General features: G+C 38.0%; 1 protein-coding gene across 2 annotated transcripts in view; it reads left to right on the top strand.

The window, feature by feature from the left end:
• Lsamp (limbic system-associated membrane protein) overlaps nt 1-26,087 on the top strand; it is a 2,169,735-nt gene that overhangs the window by 465,557 nt on the left and 1,678,091 nt on the right. The gene's annotated exons all lie outside the window — the stretch shown is intronic.

Below are 26,087 nucleotides of genomic sequence, written 5' to 3'. Positions count from 1 at the left end.
TTCTTCTGCACTATCCAGTCACAGCTGCCTATTTCTCAGCTACGATTTAACTTAACAGTTTACTCCGCCACAGTAGCACATCTCGCTCCTCGCCATGATCTCATGCCATTCCTTCCAGCTCCCGTGCTCCCACGGGACTTCAACCTTATCTCCCATAGAACACTTACACTCTGTGTTTGCATGTGTTACTAAAACATTCATGAGCAACGGGCTCAAGCTCACAGAGAAAGACAGCAGTACACTTCAACTACTTTTCTATCCCCTTCATCGCGCTTGATATTTAGCAAATGCTCTGTAAAACTTTAATTGAGTAAGAAAAAATCATACTGAAATGGGCTTTTAAAAGACAGACGAAGGCATAATGGACGAAATTGCCTACTCCTTCCTTCAGCCAGGATGTGGGGATTAAAGAGGGCATATGTCATGTGATCTTTAAAGACTACTAGTGATTATCAAGAGCTGTTTTAATGGAAAATGCTCTTTTCTTCCTGATGTGTGTGGTTGAACTTTCTTCCCCTCACTCTGTCTTTATTGATGAAATGGTATTGCTTTTTACAAAGCAGTCGGGTTTGCTTCTGTTGCTGCCGGTTGGCAGCTACAATCCCAACGCTGACCTCTGTAATCCTGTGCTTTTGCTCTGCATTAGATCTCTACAGATCAAGGTGTCTGCTGATTACTTTAGGAGGCTGGACTCGAGATTTTTCATTTTAGATGTCTCATTTTCTCATTTGCCTTTCTGTGTCACCTTGGACAGAATACATAGTCCAGGTTCCCATGTCCAGGTCTTCCCTTAAAAACTATGTCTTGTGATAAATTCTCATCCAGACAGTGGAAAGCAATTTTCTTAAGTGCTTTACTTAATTGGTTTTTAGCCACACGTGGTCCTCCAAGGCTATACTTACATATCCCATCATGCAATATTGCCTCCATAATTCTCTGCCTCTCAGGACGTTACAAGTCTCTGGTAATTTGTTTGTGGTTGCTGAGTTCATTCACAGATGCCTGCTGTTTATTCCCCGAGCTCTATCCCTTTTGGGCGAACAATGATACATTGCTTGTTAGGAATTTTGGTTGGCATTTTAAAAGTAATAGGACTAGAGTTGTAAATGCTCACTTATCTAAAATCAACGCAGTGTCTGAAAATGTGCCCAGTAGGATGTGTTCAATTGGACTGAAAAATAATATTTTATACCTCATGAAGAAGAGTAGGGCTCTTAGGTTAGGTTTGGAGAGAGGACTCTAGCTAGGCGACTGCATCTCTTTCATTTTTGCCATTAGAGGTAAATATGAAGAATTATCTGTGGGAGGCAAGAGGAGCCAGGAGGAAAGAAACATGTGTCTTACACACACACACACACACACACACACACACACACACACACACACGGGAATTTATAGTTCATTGTTAGACAGATGTATATACAGACAGCAGATATATATACAGGCAGAAGATATTGACTAATTTGTCTATGAAATTAATGGATTAATTAACTAAAAAAGGACTAACATATCATTTTATATTTAGAACAGAATATTTATTTTATAGAAATGGATATACGTAGCCATAATCTGTTAAACATCGATTGGTTTTCAAAAATGTTTACTAAAAGACAAACTGTTACTTCAATATGCTCCAAAAACATTCAGGGGAGGGCTTGGTTCAGTGTTGCCCTGCTATATTGTGGTCTTCTTTAAAAGACAAGGGGAATCCCAACAAGATTTATGGTAGTAGTAAATATTTATACTATTCTATCCTCTGATATCTTTGAATGACCTTTAAATGGCACTTATTGTGAAAATGTTAAATACTTCTGCTCAGTTCACTAGTTTTTCTTTCTTTGGGTCAATTAGAATAGCATAGAGAGCATTTTGTTTCTACTCTCTCCTGAAACCTTGAGAGAATCCTCTCGTACCTTTCTTCCAGATTAGTTTGGTCCTTCCCCTTGGGATAACCTTGGCTGACTGTGTTGATGTCCTCATTTCCAAGAGATGATATTGGAAAGAGCTCATTGGCATCTGTCAAACATTTGACCTCAGATGCTGATTGATGGGTCTATTCTTCTGTCTAATGGAGTTATTTATTCCTGATATGTATTTAGTCCAGTTTTCACCTTGATGGATGGGGTTGTGTATTTATTTGAAACTAAAGAAATCTCTTGACTTTTGCCGATCAACGGGGTAGATATCTTGGGTGTATCAAAAGGAAAGACAAATTCAGTAGTTAAGCAAAGGAATAATTATTGGATTAAAATGGTAAAATATCATTTTTCAACCTAAAAGAAATTTATTAGGTATATAAAAGCATTTTCTGAAATTGAAATACCTTTTAATTTGATAACATATTCCTCTAAAGAAATAGCTAAAGGAATTTCCACATAGTTTATTTAAAGAGATATTCAAATGTAACATGCTGTCTGATATTAATTTTTACTCAAGAATTAAAAAAATGATTCTATCTCTGTATAGTTCTCCTCAGAGGAAGGGGATATCTGCTTTAATTTTTGGAAAAGGCAAGTCATTTATTTGTTTTAAATCTGCCTTATCACTTTGCAAATGATAATGAGTCTATGGTGTTGAAGGAAAATTAACCTTCTCCCTCCTTCAAGTAAACAGTCCTGTAACAAGTTTGCAAGAAAGTATAGTTAATTCTAGAAACAAATGGGTAGGGAAATAGTGTCAGTTTGCAGGTTTCAAGTACTTATTCTAACAGCAGACAAGGGCTTGAAAAAAAGATTGACTTTGGACTGGACTGGAAGACTGTAATCTGAGGAATGGCTGTAAAGGTAGCAAACATATTTAGAAGCAGGTTTTAGAATATTTCTGTACTAATCCAAGAGATTCCATTCTCACTTGGTAGACAAGAGAAAGTCAATTGGAATGCTTTGAAATGATATTATCCAAACTATAGTTAAGAAAATGTGTTTGAGAGTCTAATATAGGTTAAAAAGGAGAGAGCTTGTAAGGATAAATAGCAGCTGATAGGTTAGGAAAATAGTCTAGATAATAGTTTTTGAGGCCTGAAATTAAGTGACAGGCATGTCAGTGAAGTGTTAGTGAGGAGTGAGGGATTATGGGTGTTTATAAAGTGGGCAGCCCATTGCCTGGAGTCAGAAGCAGAAGACAAGGAATACTGAGGCTCACAGCCTAATGCTGAGTGCCCAAAGGCAGCAAACATATCCTAGAAAATGGAAGACAGCCTTGGTCAGTGTTAACTTCTGCCACGCTCAGGCTTTGGTGCAGCCATGGGCAGCAACAGAGAGCTGGCAACTGCATGCTTCTCGGGGTTAAAACACAGATCTTCCAGATTTTGCTTCTGGAGGGTTCATGATAAAGTTTATCTCCAAGTTCCTGTAAACACTGCGTAGAATCAGATATGCCAGGATGATTTTCTAATGTGCTTTCTTCCTTTGAACATTTTTTATTTAAAGATTATTTTTCACATATGTTTTTAAAAGCTTCATTGGGATGGATATAGATTTTAAGAATGCAAGAATAGTGAGAAGTCACCTACTTAAAACTTCCTAACTGAGATCTAAAATAGTGTATACTTTTGATCCCTCAGGGACAGAGATAGGCCCATGGCTACTTACTTTAAGTCTTGTGCATAAGTATATTTGGCTTAAACATTCACAATTGTACGTTTATCATCCAGAGCCTATAATATCTGAAATTATCATCAAGTAAAAAATATTATATACAAGTATATGTCATTATATAAGTGTGTATATGTACATATGTATACAGTTATAAATAACATACGTGTGTGTGTGTGTCTGTGTGTGTATCGACTTAAATTTATTGTCTTTCAAAGCAAGATGGTTTCATCCACATATTTGGAGAAGTACATGTATCAACAATTTAGACACATATTAAAACCTCTATTAGGAAAAGGCAGTTAGTAGAAGAGATTGATCATTTATTTGAATCTGTACAAGATGTTGAAGTACATTAAAAGTTGAAATTGTTTTGTATCCTGGGTCTGAGGTATTGGGAAACATAGAACACAAGACACCAATACAAACTGCTAGGGAGCAGGCTTAGTAGGAATGTGACTCGCTTCCTAGTCTGACAGACTAATAACAGTGGAATCAATGGATTAAGTTCAAGTTGGTCTGTAACCACCACATTGGCACACGCACAACAAACATGCACATGCGTATACACGGACATCAATTCTCTTTCACTGGAGCATTTCATGGGCTGTTTGGAAATTTCATCATGCACTTGGTTTTAGTTGTTACTGCCAGAAAGAAATAAATACAAATTAAAATCCCGAGCAAGATCCTAACCTCACAACCCAGGTAAACAAAACCCACAAAGTAGTGGAGAATAAAAGTTCTCATACTCTTGAAGGGCAGAGCCTCCCTTTAGCAGCCCCTCACATGATATTAACCCCACCAGAGTGCTCTGATGTTTCAAGGAGAACACTCTCAATGTAAACTACCATGGGAGTCTGTAGCAGAACGAACATGACCTAGAATTGTTAAGAGGAAAATTAGACGTGCCTTTGTAACCGAAGCCTTGAAATAGCCCAACTGCTGGAGTTTTGCATCTCACCGGTAGGAGAAGAGGGCTCTCTGAAATTCAGGAGAGCGATGGGGCTATTGTGCCTGTCAGAAGTGGGCATTTCTATTGCCGTGGCTCATGGTACAGGGAAACAACATCACTCTGGAAAGGGGTTGGAAAACCAGATATTTGTCATATTTCTTTCAGCAAAGGCCTGTGTGCCTATGGGCAAGTGTTTCCATTTCTCTTAGCCTTGATGGTCTCCATTAGGACATTAGGTGGAAGAAACTTTTTAAACAAGTTTGAGAACAAGCACACATTCTCTTTGGTCAAATGTCTTGGAGCTGCTGCTCAGTGATAGGTGAGGAATCCACGTTCTATGCCATATCTATACTATACCCTGTTCTGTCCACTGTGGTGGTAAAGATCAGAACTCTTTCTCTCTCTCTCTCTCTCTCTCTCTCTCTCTCTCTCTCTCTCTCTCTCTCTCTCTCTCTCTCTCTTTCTCGCTCCTAGCCATCATTCTCTGCCTCTGTGTTCAGAGGATTCCCCTGACAGAGAGAAGGCATTGCTTTTCCCAGCTTACCCTGCTGTCAGGTTATCATCCTAACCTCTGGAATCAAATGTCCTCTGGTCTCTCGCTATGATTTTGGAATAATTAATTAACAAAGTACACTCACCTCTAACTATATAATTGTTTCTTTAATTTTACCCTATATTGGAATCAGCTCTAGATATTACAATTGAAGTATTCTCATGTTATTCATTACTATTATTAATTCTGGGATTACTGTGTTCATTTTTAATAAGTCATGCAATTCTGACCTTCAAGGTTTACCTTGTGTCATCTACTGTTGCACGGCTTTCCTGGAGAGATGTGAAGGATCATCTATTCACACTAGAGAAAGCCACAAGGGTGGTCCTCAGAAATAATTCCATCCACTTTTAGCTTGAAAAAGCAATGGATGTTAGGGGTTTCTTACAGAAGTGAGGGGTTACACAATTATGACAGATGCTGCTTGAAAACTACATCCCTGGATCTCAGTGTGGTAACTAAGCCATTCCCTTAATCTAGATATTCATTGCTGCTTGGAGAGGGACTTTATGAATCATGTGACATTCTCAGCTTCCTGAACCATGTAGGTTTTATGATCTTCCTGGGACTTAATGCCTCTTCTTCCTCCATCCAGTTAAGAATGTTAAAGTTTCTGGAAAATACCTATATAGCATTTTACTTCAATATTTATGTTTTCTCCTTTCTCATCTATCAAACTGCGGATATTAAATAGATACTCCTTTTAATTATTTCAATAGCTAGTCAAATTACTTCCCACAGTTTAAGTGAATGGTTTTACTCATTTATGATTCAACCTCTCTCTCTCTCTCTCTCTCTCTCTCTCTCTCTCTCTCTCTCTCTCTCTCTCTCTGACTCTGTCTTTCTGTCTCTCTCTGTGTGTCTCTCGGTCTCTCAGTCTGTCTGTCTGTCTGCCTCTCTCTCTCTCTCTCTCTCTCTCTCTCTCTCTCTCTCTCTCTCTCTGTGTGTGTGTGTGTGTGTGTGTGTGTTTCTCTGAGTCTCAACTAGCCTAATCTGATTATGTAACAAAGCACTCTATAACTTTTGGTCCTCCTGACTCCTCTTCCTCATTGCTCAGGTAACAGGTATGCCTCTCCTATTATATTTATGAAGTTATTGAGGTAAAACCCAAGGCTTCATGCTTGTTAAGAAAACATTCCACTAATTAAACTGTCTCCCCACAGTCTATAAATAAAAGTTAAGGGACATCTGTTTCTATCACTGACCAGAAAATTGAAAATATAATCTTAATCAGTGATTGCAGGCAGTTCAAGTGAAATCCAAGTATACTATTTTATGCTACAGTTTTCAAATATTTCCAAATTGATGTCGGGTCTTACTGCCATGTTTTGTTCTTCTGACCTTTAAATCCTAGTTATTCTTAATTGGATGAGAGTGATTTGCCATGAAAATAAATTATGACTCTTCAACCCAAAAAGTTCTGGAGTGAATACTACTACAAAGGCCATGTGAAAGCTTACATTTGAAAGATAAAGCACTTGTATATGAATTGATCAGAGACAAATAGAATCATAAAATATGGGGAAAGTAAATATCAGCAAAATACAATTATACATTACTCACCGAAAAGGGTAAAAGATAAGAGTGTTTAACTGAATAGAAACACTTAAATGCTAATGAAAAAAATAAAATACCTTCACCCAACACAAGGGGGCAGGGTTAGATTTTGTGCTCAATGGCAAGGTTCATGGATTAAGAGTCACAAACTGCAATAGACAGATGAGAATTCATATTGTTTTCTGCCTACTCCCCTTATTATACATTCCGTACCATCAGAAGTCTCAGCCTGCCTGCATGGAAATTGCTTGTACTGATTTATAGCACAGTGTTCTAGATATACTACCATTTCTCTACCTCAGAATAAAGCCAAGATTTCCTCACCCTAGATTTCAGGTTGTCTAAAAGAATACGTGCCCTTCTCAGCTGAGTACACAAAGAAAATATACGTTTTAGGCGCAACCTTTTTTTTTTTAATCAGTGTTAGTGTAACAAAGATACAGGGAAGGCTAGTCCACCACAATGTGTATTGTGTATAGCAAGGACATTTGACGAAAGCAACATATGTAAAGACATAGTATTTGTTTCTCTCTGTCTCTGTCACTATCTGTCTGTGTCTGTCAGTGCCTGTCTGTCTCTCTGTCTGTCTCTCTGTCTGTCTCTCTGTCTGTCTCTCTGTCTCTGTCTCTGTCTCTGTCTCTCTCTCTCTCTCTCTCACACACACACACACACACACACACACACACACACACTTTGGACACCAAATGTAGTAGTTTCTTACCTGCAATACCTTATAAAAACACACAACTTAGTTACTACATTTATAAGCTACATGCCTAGATTGGGCAGATCTATCATTATACTAACTTATTCCCAGTCATGGGACCCCCTGTTACTTGGGGCTTCTCTAGGCCATGTGGTATTTATCTTCCACCTCCTCTTCGTCCAGTCTCTTCTCTCTCTGTCACTTACTATGACCTACAGATTCCTGTGCCTTCAATTCTGGTGTTTACTCTAGGCTGTGTTGCCAAGTCTTATGCTTTCTGTTGTGCTTGCTGCTCTATAAATTCCTGTATCTTACGTTGTAGGTTCTGCTTTCATAATTTTTATTTCACTTTATGTTGTAATTCTGACAGGAGCATCTTCTTTATTTTGATGAGAGAGAGGAGGTGAAGTAGAAAATTCAGGATTCTTTGGAAAGTCAGATGGATGGTGTTTTGCTGGTGGAACCACATGAAGAAAGGTTCAGCTGAAGCAGACATAGAGGAAAGGATGTTTTGCTAAAACAATCATGTGAACCGACACATGATATAGGATTTTTTTTAGTGCAGTTTACATTGTGTAGTAGAGCTTTATTGTTGGGACTTCATAGAGAGAAAACCAACTTTTGCTGGTGTTTTGTAGTATTTTGTTGTTTCTGCACACTTGGGCTTATTGACAGAGTGATGTCAGCAGAGGGAAATGTATGTGCTGAGACAAGACATGTGAGGACACATGATGTTTGGAGGGTATGAATAAGACTTGACTGACCTTGATAGAGGCTGAGTTAGGCTTGCTTATAAAGCTAACTGCATAAGGTTTGTTGGTCTTGCATCTATGCTGATCTTAGATTTGCTGAGAGAGACATAGCCAAGAACTTGTTTTGGTATCCCTCTGGGTCCCTCCTGTTGATTCCTGTTGGAGCTGACTGAGCCTAACTGTCTCTGCTAGGTCGTGTTAACTCTGCTGCTTTGTGTTTGCTATCTGACTATACCAAACTGGACTTTTGGTATATCTGTGAAGTGTTTGCAAGTGGATTGAGCTGTAACTGTTAACCTGTGAATGGAACTGCCAATTTCCAGACAACATAGAGAGAATTTGCTCCAACATACCTTTCTAAACAGGTTCATTTCTCCCAGATCCTATCTTTCTTTCTTTCTTTCTTTTTTCTTTCTATCTTCTTTCTTTCTTTCTTTCTTTCTTTCTTTCTTTCTTTCTTTCTTTTCTTCTTTCTTTCTGGGAAACATTTTTCCTTTATTTTGCTTTCTAATTTCCAACAAATAGGTTCCTTCTCACACACACACACACACACACACACACACACACACACACACACACACACACACACATATATATATATTGAACGAATGAATGAAAATATGCAATCCTGGAGGGGAGGTGGGAGGTGGGGTGACCCTCCAGAAAGTACCAGAGATGTAGGAGTTGAGAGACACTCAAAACTCAAAGGGAGGAACCTTAGATAAATGCCCAACAGTGGGCAGAGGGAAGTCATAGAGTCCACCTCCAGTAGAAAAAAACAGGACTTCAAGTGGAGCAGTGAGGTTGGCATTCCATAGTTAACAATTTTGACCCAGAATTGCTTCTGTCTAAAAGTACCACAGACACAAAAAATGGAAAAGAGTCTGAGAAAAGGGCAGTCCAGTGGCCAGCCCAATTTGGGATCATACAAGGGGAGGCCCCAAGACATGACAGTATTACTGATGCTATGATGTGCTTACAGACAGGAGCCTAGCATGGCTGTCCTCTGAGAAGGACAACAAGCAGTGGACTGAAGCAGACAGAGATACTTACACCCAACCATTGGACGGAAGTCAGAGACCCTGTGGTTAAATTTAGGAAAGGGCTGGAAGAAGTGGAGGAGGAGAGCAGCCCCTCCCCATATCCTTTTTCTCCCAGTACCTCTGGTGGGTGGCAAGCAAAAAGAGAGGTTAAGACATGTAAGAACCACCTTTAAAAAAATAAGGATTAAAAAATTAAAATTATAGATACACACTCATAGAATTAATCTAGAATTATTCCCTTACCCCTGAAAAGGAGTGAAGGGAACTCTCAGTATTATTTTGTGAGTCTGAGTGGGACCACAGGAAAATCATCCTACCTACAGAGATGGCAGGCCAGTGAATCTCGGCAGCCATTTCCGCCATTGCTCTACCTCATGGTTTAGCAGCATTTCTGTGGAGAATGGAAAGGGAAAGGTAGCTTGGCCATGCTCTTGATTGGCACCATGTCATACAACTTTCATTATAACACCTTCATACCAGCCCTTATATTTTGGATCTACCTGTATGATAACATTTGTTAATTTCAAGTAGATAAGGACATGAATCTGCTCGGCACCAAACTGCAAAGCTTTGTTGCCTGCATTCTGAGAAGACCCGAAACAAGACACCTGTATACTGAAGCATGTCCACCCATAAATGATGTTCTTTGCTTCAAATTATGGTTTCCATTAGATCTAAGAACATTCATAGAGACATAGCCACTGAGTGACATTATTGCCTTTCAATATGGGTTGAGTATAAAATGCTCCAGTTCTTTATTCTAAAATGCATTGTTTTGCATCCTGCTTTCAAACAAAGTAAGTTGTATCATGCACTAGAAACGACTCAGACACATGATGCCAGCACTCTCCTCCTAGTCTAACAGTTATTCTTTTCTCTTCCCTCTACTTTCTATATGCTAGAGAAAATTTTTTTCTCTTCTCACAGGGTAAAGTTGTTACAAATGTTCAAAAAGAAGTCTATGTGTGTCTGTGTGTAAGGGCCAAGTGGCAATCTCCCAGCTCTGACAACTGGCTGAGGAACATTTTCAGAAATCAGCTACGCTAAGGGTTGGCCAGAATTACTACATGGGATGTGGATGATCATGGAAAGTAACACAGAGAGGAAATGAGATCTTCCTGTTCTCTAGGATCAGCGCTTTCCCAAACGGAACTGAAGATGTGAATAAAATGACTCATGCATTTTAAAATGGTGTAAGATTCTGATGAGCAGCATGTGGGTGGAGAGGCCTTCTAATCTTGTGCTATTCCAAACCAGGAAAGAATGTTATGTGTGCATCCAGACAGCTAGGAGCAGAGAGCTTAAAGGAAAAACAGCATGAGAGTGAAGGGGAGAGATAGCTAATCTTCCTAATGATCTTGGAGTCAACTTAGATGGCATAGATTTGTCAGGACTCTCTTCTGCCACAATGAAAAAGGCAAGTCTGAGAGACGGATCACAAATGATGGACTTGTTCACATAGGTTAGGAAAATGACACTGTAATATTAGCAGAGATGTAAGCAAATGAGCAGTTCTTTAATTGAAAGAGGGACAGAGTACTATTAATCGTAAGGCACGCAAATGCCAAAGCAAAGAATCAAAAACAACAATAAGGACGACAACTTCGTCTGTGGGAACTGACAATAGAGTAAATATGTGTAAAATGGATTGTTCTGCTGTGGGGACTGAAAACTGAGTAAATACATGTAAAGTGGATTGTTCTGCGCATTTTGTGGTTTTATAACAAATGCGTTGTGTTATCCACCTATATCCACAGGGGTTGCTTCCTATCATGAGCCCATTTTTAAATTTTTAACTATCAACCCATTCCTATGAGCTCAATTCCTCTGGGAAGCAGAAGCCATAGGGGAATTGGAAGAACAAGGAGCTTGTGGAAAAAGCAGCCTGTGGTGGATGAATGAGGATAAAGGTGTTGTGGAAATATGGAGATATAGAGGTATAACAGCGAATCCTGCAGACTGCAATGCTGAGAGAGAGAGAGAGAGAGAGAGAGAGAGAGAGAGACAGAGAGACAGAGAGACAGAGAGAGACAGAGACAGAGACAGAGACAGAGGATTTTGTAGTAAAAGCCCAGAATGTAGCAGGCTTCAGTGGAAAATCTTGGCTAGAAAAGATTATAGAAAAGCCAGAGTTGTTTGTAAGAGGGATCTGATCGGACTTGTGTACTATCTCTGGTGTAGGTAAGTATGGATTGAGAAGAGCCTGGCAGAGGGTGGTCTGTACAAAATTAAGCCAAGGAACCGAGCACTGGCTATCAGTCACATCTTTCTACAGAAGCATGTACTATGACGTACATGTTCAAGACTTTAAGTCAGCAAAAGTTACTGTCATAAGCAACATTGCATTGAATATACAGAACTCCTTTCTTCATCCCATCATGCTCTTTGTTCCTTTTAAAGGTCATTATCAGTTAGTCGACTTCAGTTTTTAGACAATATTAGAGGTAGAAGGATTGAGATTGATCCTGCATCTAGAATTGGCCATGGCGCTCTAGGAGCTCTGTAGTTTAAGAGAGAGGCTACTTCTGAGAAGCTAGTTCATTAGCTTTTACTTGATCTCTACATGTAAGTGTACGGAGAGTAATCATTAATTACTGGTCACAAATATTTACACACCTGTTTACAATAAAAAAAGCAAAGCAAAACAAAACAAACAAGCAAAAATAAACCCTCTAGTCTAACTATTTTTTGTCTTGCCATGTCATTTTATGTTATTATATAATGACTAGGGACTCTGAGATCAGGCTCTGATGCCCTGCTGATCTCTAATGTTAATTATTACTGACATAAATATCTCTGAAATTTCCATAGCCTGGGATTCCTCAATTAATTTCAAAGCCTTACATTCAATTGCCATCTATTAAACATAGTTCACAAAGACTCAATGCCAGGTTGACTGAGACCAAATCACTTTGTGCCTGAGACCCTGAAACCTTGTTTTTTTTTTTCATCTCCAATCTAACATTTTTATTTAGTTTCTCCTGATTCAACAAAGCAAATTTGTTTAAAAGCAGCTATTAGTCCAGGAAGAATTGATGTTCTTTAAGATAACATGAGTTCTGGTGTTTTCATTTCTCCTTGTTATACCACCACACACCAAAAGGCTTACAGTTTCCATATGACTACCCTTGGATGGATATCTATACAGATCTACCTACTGTCTAGTATTCATATGCCACAGTATCCCTCACACAAGTGCTTAGAACTTAAATTACTGATAGCTTGATATCTTATCCCCAGATCAAATATCATTTATTATTTCATAGAGATATTGCCTTGGAATAAGATATTACTGTCTCGAGTATACAGCTGTATCAGTTAACACTGAGATTTGTATGGCATCAACCTGATGAGACACAGTAAGTCCAATTCTGTGCTAAGTGGTTTAATGTATAACATCTATCCCTATAATTATAAGCATTCTAGTATGCACTATAGATCTTAAAGGCTAAAGTCTTAAAATTAATATAGGAAATACATTAGTAACCAGAAATCATTCACATTCTTTTTTTCTCATATAACAACAAGAGTGTGACATAGTTACCAAAAAGGCAGCATGGCTTGACCCTCAAAACTTCTTGTGAAGATTTCCTTTTCATTATTCTGGTTCGATGACTACTCAACTATGAGAGTAAACTTATGAAGCCACGCAGGGCTATCTATAAAAAGAGTGTGCTGCCATTTATATGCAAAGGTTTGAAGTTGCATATATGCTTGTTACTTGAAGCAATTTCCCTTGCATATTTTGGGATTTACACGTGTAAGATCTGATGGCACGGGATTATATTTCTGCTATGGACTTCTGACCATTCTTGCTGTATGGCTGCTAGCTCGTCACAGTCCTACACTCCAGAATGTCTGACTTTATTTCGTTTCACAACCCTGCCCTGTACAAAATGCACTGGGCTCCTCACTGATAGTCACCGATCAATTTTACCAAGCCTCTATCAGTTTATTAAACACAGCTTCACAGCTATTCCTTGCCTGTAATCTTTACTTTTCTTATTCATTTACCATCAACGAGCAATACGTTCTTGGAGGATTAAGACGAGGAGTATAATCTATTTTCTAGCATGGAGGGTGACACTTGGCATGCGGTAGCTCTCAATTAAGGTTTGTTGAGTGAATACTAAATAAAAATCAATCTAAGAGGAATATGGTGTGCTGATAGTGAGCAATGAGAGAATCGATTGAAACAGAACAATAATTTCCTTTAGAGTAGTTCCATAAGCACCATAATTTATCTAAATGGCAGGGGTGAGTAATGGTAGCAGCAAATTATCACACCTTGCTTTTGGCCTACGAAGTGAGTTACCCATAGGAAACGGGTAGAAAAATACTTCTATACAGACTGAATGTCACTGTCACCTGATCCCTTCTCCTTTTCTATTTGCTAGCGATCATGTATAGTTGAGGGAATATGAAAGAAAGCCAAGGAAATAAAGTATTGGTTTACATAGCTCAAGGTTAATCAGTAAGATCTAAAATAAAACATGCGGAGAGATACAAATATGTTCTCTATGTAAAATTCTATACTTTGTAGAGGAAAAGATGGGGTCATACAAAATTGTTAATTCATTGTCAGTGTGTCTGTGTTTGTTAATAGAAAATACACTGAATTTGAAAATCAAAGTCAATTTGGAGGTGATTTAGAACAAACTCTGATATTTTTCTTGAACTCAAAGAAGCGACAGCCCAGAGAACAAATTGCCCTTGAGCAATGACGGCATTTGATTATGATATAAGATATTCCTAATCAAAACAGATGCTTTTCTACATATTAAGTGGGCCTTATTAAAATTTTAAGACTTTGAGAAATTGTCAACTCTAACCCTAGTAAAGAGGCACAGGCTCAATGCAGAAAACACCCTTTAAGTAAGTGACACAGTTACGCAGAGAAAAAGAGATTAGAGGAAGGGCATGAAGCAAGCTACGTGCAGGAGATAGAGTCATCCGTATCCATTGCAGTCAATGCGAAGAGAAGTTCCACAAGTCCTCTATGAATGAGGACATTAGATAGCCAGATAAATCTCCTTGTCCTTGAAACCAAGCTTTCATCTTCTTTCTGCCTTGGTCCTCCACTTTTTTCTCCTCATGAAAGCATCCTTGCCTGGAATATCCACGCCCTAGATACCTAGGTGAGTGAGGAGTTGATTAGACATAAAGTCTCAAGATTCGAAAGAATATGTGGTGTTTTATTCTATTTTACTGCAGTTTAATGGAGATACCCTTTCTTACTCATTCTCTAAGTCAGTGGCCCCTTACATTTTGAATCCCTTCTCTTTTCCTTATATTATTTATAAGCAGCTACAGTCTGATAAAGGACCTTTCAAACTATGTGAAAGAACAGAATGAGTGCTGTGGAGAGAACTGTACATTTCTCTCTTAGGGCTAAAAATCCTAGGTCTTTTACAGTCTGAGAGGGAAAATTGCTCTCACTGGTCTTCACCCCTAACCTTATTCTTTCCTGATCACAGTTGAAAGGTTGGTGTTTGTCTCATGTGTGGGGGGTATGGATATTGTTTACTGCAAGATTGTATGATAGGAACTGTTTGAGTCTGGTTTTGTTGTTTTTATCCATGCGTCGTGTCAAATCCTTGGAAAGTTCCTGGGAATGCAAATTTCTTGTGGTTGTAAAGAGACTGATACAAGTTTGGAATAAGCCAAAATTCTTTATCTTAATGGGTTTCCTCACAAACTAAGTGTGGTTGGGAATATTAGAATGTGAGAAATTTGGAAATGGCATGTATGCTCTTCAATTATCCAAGGTGAAGAACCTATGTACCCATATGATTTTACTTTACAAAGTGTTTCAGAGTGTATACTTAATACTTTAAATATAATCTGATAAAAATAAATATCTAATAAAATACTCTGTATTTTTGTTATTATATTTAGCAGACTTAAGTGATTGTATTACTATGTTACACACATAACAAAATGCCTGCCCTTGATTTCTTGCACCAGTTTCTCATAAGCTTGCAATGCTTTGAAGAGGGGACATTCTGCATTTTGCCCATTTTTGTCAGGATAATTCTGTGAGAGGTTGTTATAAGCCAAAGAGGAAGACTCCATTGTCATTTGAGTTTAGAAAATAGAGAGATGTCTCTTGTAGTCACGAAAGCCTTAAAATGTTTGCTGTTCCAGTGAGGATATAGATGCAGTGAATGGTTGTTTTATGCAGATTTACCTAAGGTGATCCAATCATGGATTTCTTTTAGAAGTCACTGATGGGCAGGTCTAAATTATCAAGTTTAGTTAGACAAAAATCAGCAAGTGGTGATACAGGCTCCATTCATCATTTTTTAAATTGTATATTTGTTTATTTACATTGCAAATGTTATCCCTTTTCCCTCTTTCCACTCTGGAAACCCCCTATCCCATCTTCCTTCCCCCTGCTTCCCTGTGGGTGCTCCCCTAGCCACCCACTCTTGCCTCAGCAGGTACTTTGAGAAGATAATAGATGCATCCTAACAGGATCCATCCAAACATTTCTTGCATTTGCCAGTTAACTGAATAGTTAATTAACTTGAATTTCTTTATAATACATTAAACAAAATTTTAATGTATCCACTACATGTCAGATAGTTTAAAAAGTGTTTCATCTTTGAGATTGATAGAACCAGTTATGGGCATGAAATGTCTGATCACCTGCTTCAGAAGCCCCCAGTAACTGTTCTTCTACACTTACTGGCTAAGTCCAGTGCGCTCTTTATTTTATGTGTGTTGACAATTCTTTGTAAGGTTTCTGTGCTGTTTAAAACTGACATATTTTGGATGGATGGTGTTGACATCAACTTAGCTGAATCCTGATAAAAATGAGTAGCCCACATAATCCAGACAAATGGCTGGCTAGAATATAACTACTTCATTCGGTCCAAAACTAGTGCTTTGCAAATGCTACCCAATGGGTATCAAGAGGTTGATGTCAGTGAGTTTATTTTTACTGATTTAGAAATAAGAAATCGAGGCTTAGACATGAAATACTCGTCTCAAAACTCTGATAGCTGCTAGGTCAAGTGATCTGGTTCCAGAATCCATGTTTTACCAGGTTAAACATCTAACCATTGTGTGAGAATAACCATCATGCTAGCTTAAGGCTACTGGAAATTACCTCAGTGAATGAGAATAATTCTAAAGAATTCAGGATGCTAATTGGAAAGGATTTAAAATGTTTAAATAACTGATTTTCCCCATTTAACTAATCTGAGTGAAACTCTTTTCCTGAGGAAATATGATAGAGCAGCTTTTCAAAGACAGCGAAGGTAATACAGACATATCTTAGAGGAAGATGATCTTCAAATATAATCACATCAGAGCTCTTAATTACGCTCCAGGAGTAGCAGCAACTGTGGATTTGCTGTAATAAAATAACAATGCCGCTATCTGTATTTATAGAAATAAAATGGGTAGTGAAAGGAAATTGTCACTTTAAAGCTTATTTCTAATGATCTTTTGCCATTCACTTATTAGAACGATTTATTGTATATCATGGATTTACTAAGTAGCACGCGAAGGGCTAAGAAGATATCATTAAGGAAAGGATGGTCTCTACCCCATTCAAGTCAGTCTACTGGGAAAGCAGGCTTCACAACACCTAATTAAGCAAACAAATGTACTGCATATTACCATTTAGCTGTACTATAATCTATAATGAGGCAGAATAAGACAGCATGTTCTTCAATGTAATTGTGCTATTATTGGGCGTTTGCTCAAGATCACGGTGATTTGAAGATTTGGAGAAACCTACTCTGTCCCCTAATCATATGCAATCATAACTAAGCTCTTGATTTTGTGTCCTGTCCAGTTAATATGAGGTGAAACTGGGGTAGACCTCATGTCAGCAGATTCTAAATGATGGGTCTTCACAAATATCTGGCAGCTGGAATCATTTTTGTTTTGTCTGTGTAAAATTCATTATTAAAACTGTCTTGATTTAGAGGTTCTTATTACACATCAAATTTTAGGTTTATTATATCATACCTTATAACAACTGATAAATGAATAATTATTATTTGCCTAAATGTTAATATTATATATGCATATATATATATTGTTTTTCAAGAGGAAATGTATTCATTAGTCACCTTTATGACTAAATACCCAACAGAAACATCTTTTTTTTTCTTTTCTCCATCTTTATTAAATTGGGTATTTCTTATTTACATTTCAATTGTTATTACCTTTCCCGGTTTCCAGGCAAACATCCCCCTAACCCTTCCCCCTCCCCTTCTAGATGGTTGTTCCCCTCCCCATCCTCCTCCCATTACTGCCCTCCCCCCAACAATCCCGTTCACTGGGGGTTCAGTCTTGGCAGGACCAAGGGCTTTCCCTTCCACTGGTGCTCTTACTAGGCTATTCATTGCTACCTATGAGGTCAGAGTCCAGGGTCAGTTCATGTATGGTCTTTGGGTAGTGGCTTAGTCCCCAGAAGCTCTGGTTGGTTGGCATTGTTGTTCATATGGGGTCTCAAGCCCCTTCAAGCTCTTTCAGTCCTTTCTCTGATTTCTTCAAAGGGGGTCCCGTTCTCAGGTCAGTGGTTTGCTGCTGGCATTCGCCTATGAATTTGCCATATTCTGGCTGTGTCTGTCAGGAGAGATCTACATCCAGTTCCTGTCAGCCTGTACTTCTTTGCTTCATCCATCTTGTCTAGGTTTGGTGGCTGTATATTTATGGGCCACATGTGGGGCAGGCTCTGAATGGGCGTTCCTTCAGCCTCTGTTCTAAACTTTGCCTCCCTATTCTCTCCCAAGGGTATTCTTGTTCCCCTTTTAAAGAAGGAGTGAAGCATTCACATTTTGATCACCTTTCTTGAGTTTCACATCTTCTGTGCATCTAGGGTAATTCGAGCATTTGGGCTAATATCCACTTATCACTGAGTGCATACCATGTGTGTTTTTCTGTGATTGGGTTACCTCACTCAGGATGATATCTTCCAGTTCCATCCATTTGCCTATGAATTTCATAAAGTCATTGTTTTTATAGCGGAGTAGTATTCCATTGTGTAGATGTACCACATTTTCTGTATGCATTCCTCTGTTGAAGGACATCTGGGTTCTTTCCAGCTTCTGGCTTTTATAAATAAGGCTGCTATGAACATAGTGGAGCATGTGTCTTTGTTATATGTTGGAGCTTCTTTTGGGTATATGCCCAAGAGAGGTATAGCTGGGTCCTCAGGTAGTGCAATGTCCAATTTTCTGAGGAACCTCCAGAATGGTTGTACCAGTCTATACAACAGAAACATCTTAAAGGATCTTAATTTTGTTCCAAGTTTTCAGGGAATTTTCCATCCCTCACATTGGGGAAGGCCTGGTGGGCAACTATGTTGTGGAAGGAAATGTATCATGCTACTTCCTATAGCACTGATCTGGAGAAAAGAGCACACCAGTATGTAGCCAGGGATATCTTATCCCCAATAATCTCCACCAGTTACTTGCTTTCCATAGCCAGGCCCTAATTCTTACAGTTTCTAGAATAGACATATTAAACCTTTTGATTGCAACAAGCTATTATTATCTACAGATGAACTGAATCACATTCTAAATTATTCTGGATCGCCTGTGGCTTAGCATTTGCAATTTGGAAACATTTGAATCCTCCAGTCTAATTTCCATAGGCCTACATGCTACCATCCTAAGATTAGCCCTTGGCCACCCACCGGAATTAAACCGCTATAATATCCGAAAAGTACTTTTAACTACTCACTTATGTCATCAACAGAATAGCAACATATTTTATTTGAATATCCAAATAATACCTTATAAGGAACAATGTTTAAAGTCTATCCTTTTGAGAACTTTTTGTGTAGAAGAGACGTTTGTTTCCACAGTGCCAAATGTGAGCTTAGCAGAAACGGGACAATGACATTTGGAATAAGAGGTTGGTAGATAAGTGTTGGCTCTCAAAACAAAATTACCTGCCACAAGGTGTTAACATTTTGCTGCCATGGGTCACCTCTGTGGAGGAAGTAGGCAAGTAGAACTGAAGCAGAATAAAGAAAATTGGCAAATACAGAAGAAATAAACACAGCGATCTCAGCAGCTGATCAATAAATATTTATCAAAGACTTACCCCCTTAGTTCTGTGTTATAGATAAATTAATTGTATCTAAGTAGTAGAACAGTTCTTTCTGGAACTCAAAACTAATAAAAACAATTAATGTAATCGAATGCTACTGTCTTCTGTCCCTTACATATGTTTGCAGGGACATATCTAAAATGATTTGGACAATTATTCAGTCACCTTTCAAAGGAAATGACTGTTGTTCAGGTTTTAAGTGGCGGCAATTTTAACTTGATATATAGAAGGACGTAACATTGTACCAAAATCCTGGGGGAAGGATGTAATGAAGTCCATATTTTCAAATAATTTAAATATTTTATGGGAAACATTCTAGGTAGAGTAAGCTATATATACAAAAACATAGAGGAAAGATATGTTTTCCTAAGGATTTCAGTGACTTTGAGTGAAAATATTAAGCGGTAGTATGAAATATGAGAAATGTATGCCTTTCCCTCCCCCAATATAGCTTTATCTTAGTGTTATCTATAATTTTGATCACATCAACCAAAACATATTTTGTTTAATAGTAACTATATTTAATTGTAATCTAATTTACATGAAGAAAAATGAAAATTTTATAGTAGTGCAAATTGGAAATGTCCTAATGTTTCTGAAGAAAGAAAATTTTAAGGTGGGGACTCATCTCCCATTTTTAAAACTAAAAAAAAAAAATTGAATGTGTGTGTGTGTGTGTGTGTGTGTGTGTGTGTGTGTGTGTGTGTGTGTGTATGTGTGTTACATCAGAATCTTTACAGTCAGTTGCCCAGCTAATCTTCTAATTCCCTGTGGCACACCAAATCGCAGCTATTATACTCTCTAAGGGATGTGTACTATTATGCCTATTTCTCTTTCTCCATCCGCTCATCCTTTAAAATGGCTTGTTATTTTATATCTTAGTGATTCTTCAATTTGCATTTCATCTAATAAAATGTGGGGGAAAACACTCTTTAATAGCAGCCACTCCAGTAATCAAGATGAAAATATAATAACAGGGTGTTAAAATATTGTCTCACTTGAAGTAGATATAATTCAAAGTATGTGGAGTCTGCTTTAGATACTTTCCAGACACCAAAATTGGACACCTGATTAGGAAACCCAGGGAAGAACCCTGGGAAGCAAAATCATGGAGAGGAGCTGAAAAGGGAAATCTATGGTATAAGCACAATCATCAAGCAAACATTGAGTGCTGTTGAGGTTTGACCCTCTTGACATATTTGAAATGATCCCCAGCAAAGCCATGAACAGCAAGCAAGACAAAACTTTATTCATTCTCCAATGTAAGGGTGTGATTACACTTAAGACACGTCATTGCCTAGAACAGGGTTTCTCAATCTCCCTAATGCTGTGACCCTTTAATAGACTTCCTCATGTTATGGTGACCCCCAACCATAAAATTACTATTGATGAGACTTCATAACTGTAATTTTGCTACTGTTATAAAGCATAATGTAAATGTCTGTGTTTTCTGATGGTATAAGAGAACCCTTGTGAAATGCCATTTGATGTCCTCCAAGGGGTTTCAACCCACAGGTTTAGGAATCATTGGCCTATATCCAAGATGAGTATGTTTCTTTCTCTTTTTTAAAAGATTTATTTATTATGTATAAGTACACTGTAGTTGTCTTCAGACACACCAGAAGGGGGCATCAGACCTCATTACAGATGGTTGTGGGCCACCATGTAGTTGCTAAGATTTGAACTCAGGACCTCTGGAAGAGCAGTCAGTGCTCTTAATCACTAAGCCATCTCTCTAGCCCAAGTATGTTTCATTTGGATGTAATAAATCTTATGCTTTTATTTAACAAGGAGATATCTACAAAAAGAAAGAAATATCATCTATAATTTTAAAACAAATGAGCTTAATAAATTTATATTTTGTTATCAGTTCAGTAGCTGGTTGAAGTGGGACTTAGGCTCCCTACACATATGTAACAGATATTTTGTACAACTTGGTCTTCATATGGGTCCCCTATCAGCAGAAGCAGGGACTATCTCTGACTCTGCTGCCTGCCTTTGGGTCCCTTTGACCTAACCAGGCTGCTTTGTCTAGCCTTTATAAGAGCGCCTAATCCTACCACAACTTGATTCACTATGGTGGGTTGATATCAATGGGAGGCCTCTTCTTCTTTGAAGAGAAAGTGAACAGAAGATGATGGAAGGGAGGGCAGAGAGTGGGTTCTGGGAGGAGAGGAGGGAGGATAAGCTGTGATCTGGATGTGAAGTAAATAAATTAATAAATGTAAGAAAGAAGAAAGAAAGAAAGAAGGAAGGAAGGAAAGAAAGGAAGAAAGAAAGAAAGAAAGAATAAAAGAAATGAAGAAAGAAGGAAGGAAGAATGAAAGAAAGAAGGAAAGAAAGAAAGAAAGAAAGAAAGAAAGAAAGAAAGAACTGAGAGAGAGAGAGAAGGAAGGAAGAAATGAAGGAAGGAAGGACCAGTAGCCATTCTCTGGACGACTTCTGTTTTAGATCTACAGACTAAGAAGGACAAATGCATAGACTGTTACTGACATGAAATTGATGGTTTTTGATTGACAATTATGATTGACACTTCATACTTAGGATCCTAGGAGTTCACATGCATTGCATTTTAATTAAAACCCTGAGAATCATACTTCAAAATCTGCTTGGATTGGGCTTGTGATTTTGTTTTATTTATTCATAAAATTTTAAATTTATATTTTTGACTCATTGTGCGAAATAAATTATTCATCCAGTTTTGAATTTACACTTCTTGTTATACATAGTAAATTTCATAAAATTCTCCATGTCAACAGATGCTTTTTTATGCTTTCTAAGTTAGTTTCTTTTTTTAAACCTGGGACTTTTTTGTGATGAGCATTTGGCTTTTATTCTCTCATCCTTTGTCAGTATAAGACCATAATATCCTCTTGACCTTCCTGAGAGTGAACTACCCACTTTTCATCACAGTGCTTTATTAAAGAGATAATTTATCTCAAACTTTACATGATAGAGAAAAGAGAACCAAAAGGAGAAGGGGGTTACTGGGGAGCTTAAGGGTAATAAAGGTGGCATGATCCTTAGGGCAGAAATTCAAATTTGAAACACTCAGAACATCTAAAAGGCTAAGAGACTATGAGGGGGTCCAAGGCTGAATACAGAACAGATAGGATCTGAAAAAGTTCTAAGGGGCAAGGAAAATAAGGATAGAGGTGAGAGAAAGTAAAACTCTTTAAAGAGCAGGTCATAGTATTTTTAAGTTGCAGGAAATGACTTTCTTTAAGGTAAACCATGAACCGAATCTTTGGAGATGTCCAATGATAAATGCCTTTCCTCTTCTTTCTCACTCATATAGTTCTTGCTCCATTCCTTATGTTCCTTCTCCCCTTTCTCCTCCTCACGCTCCTCCTTCCCTGTTCTTCCCTTTCTCTCTCTTCCCCTTCTCTTTCTTTCTCAGCCCTCTCTCCTCTCCAGGCCCCTTCTTTTCTTCCTGCCTCAATCTCACATTCTTCATAGGGTTAGTAAGGCTGCACAGACCACCAAGTGGGCAAATTCTGTCCCTACGAAAGACAAGTTTGAACAGATAAATACTGACGTCTCACCAAAAGTCTCACTTTCAGGCAAATGAGCATTTTGACCCTGGGCATGAGGACTTGGTAGAATGCCATAACATTTTCATGTTTATTGCTTTCTCTAGAAGGTGACTCTAAAGCTTCTTTTCAAGGACAGAAACACCTGTTGAAATAAATTATTTCATTTAAAAAATGTTTAGGACAGAAATATCTAGAGTCCCAGCATGGGCATTTATTTTTGTTTTTTGTTGTTGTTGCTGCTGCTGCTGCTGCTTTTCATAAGTATTAATCATAATATGGCACAGGATGGAGTGGGTATGGGATGAATTCAAAACTCAAAATATCTAATTTTATGTTTGTTTGTTTGATTTTCCTATAGTAAGACATAATTCTAGCCAATGCTTTCCAGAGTTTGAACAGAATGTTTTACTGAACTGTTTTATATTGTTGTGTTAGGATATGTGTGGGTAACAGTGTTCTTCTCCTAAGGCAGAAGTTCTCAACCTTCTTAATGCTGAGACCCGTTAACAGAGTTCTTTATAATATGTGGACACCAACGATCAAATTGTTCTATTGTCATTGCTGCTTCATAACAGAAATTTGGGTGGTGATATGAATCGTAATGTAAATATTTGATTGACAGGATACCTGATATGTGACCTCCACGAAAGGGCAATTCAACCCCCAAAAGGGTTCTTACTGTACTACCTAAAATACCTAAGGTGCAGATATAGAATTAGATGAAAAAGACAAATAAAACTATTGAAAATTGAGTTCACAATTATATTCAGCTACATCATCTTCCTGAGGAAAAGCAACTGTGTTTTTTAAATAAAGACATGAGGTCACATCGCAAAGGCCCTGATGAGTGCCAGCCCCTGGCCTCTGTGTTTCCAACTACTTCATCAGTAGGATGAGGAAGACTCAGGAGCATGGAGTAAGCAACAGGCTTCCTTTCAGACCTTTGCATGTTAGCTATTTGTGGTAGGCATGTAAAGGTTGACCTCACTACGTAGATGGGGAAACTGAAACGGAGTGTTAGTAACATGACTAAGGTCACCGATGTAAAAAGCAGCAATGTTGTTATTTGAACCAACACTAATAAGTAATAGCACCTCTCCTCCTAGCTACTGTCTGCCAAATGAAGGAAACATATCAAACTGAGAAATAATGTCAGAGTAAAGCCATAAGATTGACAACCAAAATAAAAGTAAGAAAAAAAAAAGAAAAGAAAAATCTTCCATAATAGGGATTTTTCTAAGACAAGTCTGACATATCTCTATCTTGTGTTTAGTATGTATAGCTTACATCTTGACAAGAATGCGTGTCTGTGTGTGTGTGTGTGTGTGCGCGCGCGCGCGCACGCATGAGTGCATGGATACCCACTTGTGTCTATAATGTATGAAATACATTTTTAGTTTTTCAGTTTCCTTCTTGCCTGCAATAAGGGGTGCATTAGACTGCATTATATAGAATTAAGGTTTTATTCTTCATTCAACTGATATCATCCACTAGCTGTGACAAACTCAGTAATTTTCTTGTGATTTCCAAGTATTCATTTGTGTGTGTGTGTGTATGTGTGTGTGTGTGTGTGTGTGTGTGTGTGTGTGTGTGTGTTTGAAATGAAGTATGACTTCATATCTCTACAGGATTCCACAAATGAATTTGTGAAACTCCCTTTCCATAAGTCCTGGAACACCATAGTATCTTCTGTATCTTTTGACTTCTTACTCTTTGGTCAACATAAGTCTAAGATAGACTCCAAGAACATCCTAATTTAATGACCTTAAGTCCTAGCAACATACTCTTTATTGTTGTGTCCCTTGTCTCTGCCATTGAGCAGCAACTTTTCATTTAAAGACTACTGATGAAAGAGTAGTATAAATTAAAACTCAGGTACTTTTTCTTTAATAAACTTCTTCGGGTACATAGAAAACTGATATATGCAAAGACCAAAGTGGAAATTCTGAAAAGGTCACAACCATTAGCTAATGTAAGGTTTAGGGTTTTTCTATAGATTTATTTATATCATCTCTGCTCCTGCCAACCACACTAAATAAGAAATGATTGAGGTTACTTCTAGCAGGAAAAGAAGATATATTTTCTTGGACAACTTGATGAGGAGCCAGGAAGACCTTGCTTGGACGCTCAATACTTTTATGATTATGTAGATGGCGTTTTTCTTTGTGACCACATAAGAAAATATGACAATGTCAATGCTTTCCTGCTAGAGACCTATTCAAGGCTATCCTGTGTCTGTAATTAATTCATAGACTTTGAATGGATGATAACCTTTGTTTTAACATTTGACTTATAGGGTATGTTTCTACCTTATCAAGTTACCTATTTTGAGTGTTACAGTTTTTATTAAGAACCTATCTGTTTTGGGGGTTTAACTAGTAATTCTATATAAAAATCAGTCCTTGTTTATAAAGAAGCCAATTATTCAACATGATAATTACTCGGGCCTTTTAGTTTAATTCCCCCAGCCCTTTCTTGCCCTTTATTATCCATTCATCAATACCTCTACCAGAGAGCATGGACAGGGTAGGGATCTTAGAAAAGTGTCATTTGAGAGAGGCAGGCCTCAGGGTTAAATAGTGGAGAAGTCAAATAAAGGCTCTAGTGACGTAGAGTTTTAATGAAGATTGTTTTGCTATTTTATTGCTAATATTGTGCAGTATTCTTGCTCCATATTTAAAATCAAATTCATAGCTACAACAGTCCAAAACACCCAGTAGATGTGGGCAGTGCATGGATTTAGGAATATATTTTGTTAGCACTTTAATCTTCTATATTGAGTCCTTACAGCTCTGAAGGTGGGTCATTCTGATTTCACTTATCGTAGATAAATTAATTGTCAACATAGCTTGTGTTCATACATTTGCCAGGGACACTCTCTTTCCATTTCTGCATCTGAAGTGCCTCAAATTTACCTTGCATTCATTAGAAGCAGAACATTGCTACTGAAAAGGTGAATGAAGAATGAATGCTAAAAATCAAAATTAGTGTGCAACTCAAATAGTTCTTTGGGCCAAGTATGAAATGTTGTCTCTCTAGTATGTGTACTTGATGGCATGGGCATCCCCATCTCAGTTGAGAAAATGTACAACCCAAGCACAAATTTTCCACCAAAGCCCTCTGTGTATGTCTCAACATATGTGTATATGAATGCTGCTTGTTAACTGTGAGTAAAGTTGTTACTTAATTGGGAGCACTGAATGCAAGTTTGCTATCAAAGTAAGTGAGGGGGCAAGCTTCCTCAAGGAATAGCACACCAACTTCTACTCTATTGTCAAAAGTTCAGCTCTGAATATACACAAAGAATAGCTGGTT

The sequence above is a fragment of the Rattus norvegicus genome, chromosome 11, assembly GCF_036323735.1.
Source record: "Rattus norvegicus strain BN/NHsdMcwi chromosome 11, GRCr8, whole genome shotgun sequence".
In the NCBI taxonomy this organism is placed as follows: Eukaryota; Metazoa; Chordata; class Mammalia; order Rodentia; family Muridae; genus Rattus; species Rattus norvegicus.
The sequence above is the reverse complement of the archived record's forward strand: the minus strand, read 5'-3'. Positions and strand labels throughout refer to the sequence as shown.